Raw genomic sequence first — 6,348 nt, 5'->3', positions numbered from 1 at the left:
ACTTATTTCATGCATTGGGTTTGATTTATTAGCGTGTAAATATGTAATTAAGTAATTTATGATTAGATACGAGCGAAAATTGGCGGTGGAAATTATGGTAAAAGCTATCATTAACTTTTGAGGCTTGAGTGTGTTGTTCAAGGATTAGGGTAAGGTTTGGTCTAACCTTAGCGCTGAGGATAAAGTTGAGTCCTATTTGCTATGTCGGTAAATTGTCGAGTACGAGCGTTAGGCATGGATGCGAGTATCTATACGTTGGTGTCTAGCAGGACTGTGAGTCTTTAAATTGTGAATACCTTGCTGTTCGTTTTAATCTTTCATGAACTCTTGAGTGATGATTCTAATTGTTGGTGTGAAAAGGTTGTGGAAGGAAATTGTTCCTTTGACATCGAGAGCAATGATCAAGTTATAATTACAATTGTGAAAGCATTATGAGATGATTGAACCTTGAGCATTGGCTCAAGTGGTAAAGTGAGTTAGAAATAAAAGTGAAATCAGAAAGAGAAAGAGTTTTATAATTGTTCCTCTGTCGGGATATTTGTTTGCTTTTGACTATCTCCCTTGGTCGGGATGTTGAGATTGTTAATGTTTACCTTTGTCGGATTCAATTGGTTAATGTGTTGTCCTTCCGGGATTCTATTATTGTTTTGTTTAATTCCCCTTGCCTCTGTTGTTTGTGATTGTTGTCTTTTGGGTGAGGAAGAGTGGTTAAAGCGGATGAACGGCTTGATGTCGTGCATTGTTTGCTATGCTGAGGAAAGATGTGTAAAGCATGAAGGGTGATGTCGTGCCGCACGATGTACCATTCCGTGCCAATTCTATTGATTATATGTGAGGAAAGAGAGTAAGAAGCATGAAAGGGTGATTGTCGTGACGACATTTATATTATTACTATTGCTTTGGGCGCGAGGAAAGAGAGTAAAAGCACGAAGGGTGATATTCGTAGCACGTTTTCATTATCATATGCTTGGTGAGGACGAGAAGTAAAGCACGAAGGGTTGATCCGTGCACTTAATTTGATTCTGCTTCTTGTTGAGCATTGTAGTTATGTTGTTCCTTTCCTTACTTGATGTTTTATTCGGGAGTTTGTTAGAACTTTCCCACAGCATGTTGGTTATCTCTGTATCTCTGTCCGTTGTATATATGTATATAACTGGCACATGTTTGATGTGTAGGTCTGGTCTGCCGTCATCACTACTGTTCGCCGACGGTTAGGCTAGGACTTACCAGCCATGGGTCGTTTGTGCTGATACTACACTCTATGCTCTTTTGCACAGATCCAGGCCCGGATTAGCATTTGGTTCATCAGCGGTAAGATTGGCGAGCTATCCTTCCAGTCCGAGACTCAGAGGTAGCCCTGCTGGCGTTACGGCAGGCCCCGCGGTCTCTTCTATCATTGTTAATGTTCTTTGTCATTTGTACTCAAGACAGACTATGATTCTTTTCTTTCAAACACTTATTTCTAGTAATCATAAGACAGCTCTGTGGTGTTGGACACCAGGTTCTGGTTGAGGCATGTGTTGTCTTCTGGATGATTTTGGTTTATATATTTATTTAAGACTTCGCTAATTTCTTATTCCGTTGTATTTAATTGTTTATTTCTGGATAATTTATAATTTGGTTTAAAAAGGATTAAAAAAAAAAAAAGTTAATGATATATCATAAGATCGTGGCTTGCCTAGCTGTCTACAAGTAGGGCCCATCGACGGGACTCCCCGAGGGTGGGAAATCCGGGTCATGACAAGTTGGTATCAGAGCTCTAGTTTTACATAGGTCTCAGAATTCACAGGACAGGCTTTTAGTAAAGTCTGAAGGCATCGGTATGGAGACGTCTGTATTTATCCCCCAGAGGCTACAAGAGTTAGGAAAAGTTTCATTTGTTCTTTTCCTGTCGTGCGGTTTTGTTTCTCAAATGCTAATTTAGTTCCTACTTGTTCTTTCGGCAGATGGCGAGAACACGTGCTTCCTCATCTTACCGATCAGGCAGCCCGAGCCCCCAGCAGCAGCTCCCAACGAGGACTGAGGGCAGGCAGAGGCCGTGCCAGAGGCCGAGTAGGGCAGAGCTCAGCCCTGAGCAGCAAGCACAAGCAGCGAGCCTCAGTTGACTTTGATGATGAGGTTCCGACTCCAGCCAGCTCTGGTTTGGCTCCAGCTCAATCCCAGAGGGTTATTGCCAAACCAGTTCTCAGGACGCTTCTAGTGCCGTCAGTGTCGTCATGGAGAGTGTCCACCAAGGCAGGTTTACTTCCTTAGCACACAGCGCGTCTCTCAGGCTGGAGGATAGGCCCAGACTCCTGCTACTCGCAACTACGGAGCGGTTAGGCTTCCCAGTTCAACTCAAGCAAGCTCAGTTCCAGTTGGGGCGGTTCACCGGTGTGGTAGCTCAAGACCGGCGAATGGTGCAGCCATTTCTTACCGATGCTTTTTTGGAGAATTGGACAGGTTTCACCAAAGCTCTTCACTACTACGCTTCAGAGTGCATCTACTGAGGATCCCCAGGATTATCTGGACAGTTCCACGAGGTTCTTCGGAACATGGTTTATGTGAGACCAATGGCGTTGAATTTCCTAACATTTCGGTTCGTCTGGATCGCCAAGACATGGTGGAGGGAATTATTGCTTAGCTAGACCAGCAGATCGCCAACCTTTGACATCTGGGAAGCAGTTCACACAGCTATTTCTTGAGAAGTTTCTTCCCTATTACTACAGGCGAGAGGCTATCGGAGGAAGTTTGAGCGCCTTCAGCAGTGATCCATGACTGTCAACCGCAGTTACGAGACCTAGTTTATTGAGTTGGCTGTCAATGGCTCTTATATACTTCCCACTGAGAGGGATAGAGTGGAGGACGATTTATTGATGACTTAATTCAGCAGGATTCGTCTGCAGATGGCTAGAGAGACTGGGAGTAGGAATCTTCCAGGTAGGCGGCCAATTGGCCGGACGGTTGAGATGGTATTAACCATAGGGGTGAATCATAGAGCAGACAAAGACCCGTCAAGCAGAAGATTCAGGGTGCCTGTCTCTGGAGGCAGAGATTCATATGGTAGAGTCCATGCCTCCTAGGCCTTATCAGTCACTTCAGGTTTTTTCAGCGGACGCTTCAGTGGCGCACGTGGGTCCCCCAGATGCAGGTATTCCGATTGACAGTGGTATCGCTACAATGCACCAGCGCTGCTGCCTATCAGGTGTCATTCGCCGCTTCAGAGATTTCAAGGCGGCGTCATTAAAGGTCGCCAAGGCCAACAGCTAAGCAGGCGAGGGCTTGTATATATCTTGTGGTGAGATGGCCATATTGCCCAGGTTTTCCCTCGAGCATCGAGCAGCTCTCAGCCAGGCTTGTTGACCGGTACATGCACAGATTGTTCCAAAAAAGCCCGCCAGCCAGCTAGAGGTAGGGGTAAGAGTGCTAGAGGTAGAAGGTAGAGGTAACTAGAGGTGAGAGCTCACAGGCCGCTAGAGGTAGAGGCCAGCCAGCAGCAGGCCATCCCAGAGAGGTAGATCAAAAGTGTGGGACCCAGCCCCAAATCTTATGCTCTTCAGGCCAGGCCCCGAAGGCTGAGGCTTCAGATTGGAGTTATTACAGGTACGGGTTCCTGTTTGTGATAGAGAGATGCTTCAGTGTTATTTGTCCGGGGTCTACGTTATTCGTATTATTATTCTTATTTTGCCCGGACCTGGCCATGCCTAGTGATTCATTGAGTATTACCTGGATTTACTGTGTCTACACCGGTGGGAGGTGATCATATCGTGTTGTCAATGAGTCCAGTTCGCTTCATAGTATTGTGCGTGATTGGGGGTCTGAGAGACTCGTGTTCAAGAATTTGTGTGCTCTTAGACCATGGTCGCTGACCTCGATATTATATTGGGGATAGGACTGTTATCACCTTACCACCGTATCTTGGATTGGTCATGCCAAGATCTGATGACCCTTAGCTTTTACTGGGTATGCCTCCGTTTACAATGGAGAAGGACTCCTGATCATCCTTATTACCCGCAGTGTTATATTCGCGTATTTGAAGCTCGGGCATCATGGTCGAGAAGGCGGTGTTAGGACCTATATTGGCATATGTTTCGTAGATTCTAGTGCTGAGGTCCTTCTATAGTTCTGTGCCCTGTTGTGTCGTCTGAGTCTCTCACTGAGTTTTCCCTTTTGGACCTGCCAGGTATGCACCCGACAGGAGATTGATTACTTCCGTATTGATTGGCTCCGGGTACTCACACCATCTTCTATTTCCGTTGTATCGTATGGCCCCGCTGATTGCCAAAGAGTTAAAGGAACAGTTGCAAGATTTGCTTGAGAAGGCTTCATTTAGTCCCAGTGTTTCGCCATTGGGAGTGCGCCGAGTGTTCGTTTGTTAAAAAAGAAGGACGGGTCGATTAGAAGTGTGTATGATTACTCAAGGCAAATTGAATAAGGTAACAATTCAAGAATAAGTATCCAACATGGTCGAAGGATGTGAATGATTGTGTCGAGTCACCAGCATTCAGGTGCCATGGGTATTTCCAAGATTGACTGATGCGATCTAGCTACACATCAGATTAGGATTACGGCATCCATGATCCTCTAAGACAGCTTTCGCACTCGGTACGGCATTATATGATTTCTTGTTATAAGTCATTCGGTAAGTTGACAAGAATGGCCCCAGCAGCTTTCATGGACTTGATGAACAAGTGTTCAGAGGCCTTATTTGGTTACATTCGTGAACGTCTGTCAATTGATTATATATTGATATATTACCGCGCAGCACCGGGGGAGCCACGAGCAGACACCTTAGAGTGTTTCTTCAGACTACTGAGGGATAGATCGGTTATTATGCTAGAGTCTCTGAAGTGATGAATTCATATGTGAGGTGTCAGATGCATTTCTAGGGTGCATGTTGTGTCAGCAGAGGGTAATATCAGGTGCGCCCAAAAGAAGATTGAGGCAGTCAAGGAACTGGTCCAGACTAGCATGCAGCTATAGAGATTCGGAGTTTCTTGGGATTGGCAAGGCTATATCGAATGGTTCGTGAGAGTTTATTCTATTGCAGCCCCGATGAACCAGATTGACCCGAGAAGGAGTGGCCCAGTTCAGATTGGTCCGGATGAGTGTGAGAGTGAGCTATTCAGAAAGCTCAAGATAAGCTTTCTGACTACGACACCGGTGTTGGTTTTTCCCACACGGTTCAGGGCCTTATGTGCACACCTGCCTTTTATTTCACTACACCACGTAAAAAGCGTTAAAGGAGTTTTCACTTAAGGATAATACGGAACGGATATAATATTAAAAATCAGAAATCGCCCACATTGGGAGATTGAATGGTGTGCCACAAGTACACGCGTGTTAGATTCCGCGAACTGAGGAAGTTATATGACAGTATGGTTGAACAGTTGCCAGCGAACCAGAAATTTCGATGTAAGGAATTGTTAACGCGGGTAGAAGGTATGTTGGGCATCCCCGGGTCGACGTGTTCTATCACAGGTCGGCTCAACTAATCATATTTGGCTTATTTTGTTTGCTTTATAATAATGTTTTAATCTATGTGGCTTTTTAACTTTGAATCGCTTTATTATTATTATTCTAAGAGAATTGCAACGTCGTGAAAAACACGTCTCGAACCGCGTCACATAAATGCACCCGCTATTTTTGACACATTTCGACTTCGTTGGATTGATGGATTTGGGTCACATAAATGTTGCACCCAGTAATTTAGGAAGGTAAATTATGGTTAAATACGCGCCTGAAGTAGCTAGCGTGTTATATTACGGGTTTGGGGAAGAAGCCGTGGAATTCTGCGCAACGTGCCCGTCCCGAATGTCTAGGGTATTTAACATGAGGCACTTAATGAGGGCCCCGCGAATTTATGTGTTTTGTCTTAAGCGAGGCTCATTTTCGTTTATTATTTGAGATAAACTAAAGCGAACATGTTTTCTACTGGGTCGTCTCTAAAAGCCCCAATTACTTTGAAAGACCAAAACCTACCATTAATTATTTAGGCAAGCAAATTAACCAAAACAATTTATGAGCTCTACGGGAACTCAGGTCCACCCACCAAGGAACACAAGAATATTGCTTCTTTGCATTGAAACGAAATTCAAGGAGGTCCAAAAGTTAGAGGCCCAAATCACATTCCGTGGGGCTGTCTGACCTGGGCCGGACATTGGACAGATCACAAACTCAAATGCTTCTGGACTCTAAACATGGAGTCCTTACAAGCCCAAACACATTCACTTTCTCCTGGCAGGCATGGAGTTCAAATTGAAACCCCTATATCTTACAGACAACGCTCAACAGAACAAATTAAATACTCAAATCACTTCACACTAACCTCCAATATTAACAGTTGCGAAGAAGCAACACTTGGTCATG

This window comes from Nicotiana attenuata, unplaced genomic scaffold, assembly GCF_001879085.1.
Source record: "Nicotiana attenuata strain UT unplaced genomic scaffold, NIATTr2, whole genome shotgun sequence".
NCBI classification, from domain to species: Eukaryota; Viridiplantae; Streptophyta; class Magnoliopsida; order Solanales; family Solanaceae; genus Nicotiana; species Nicotiana attenuata.
Note: the sequence above shows the minus strand (reverse complement) of the source record.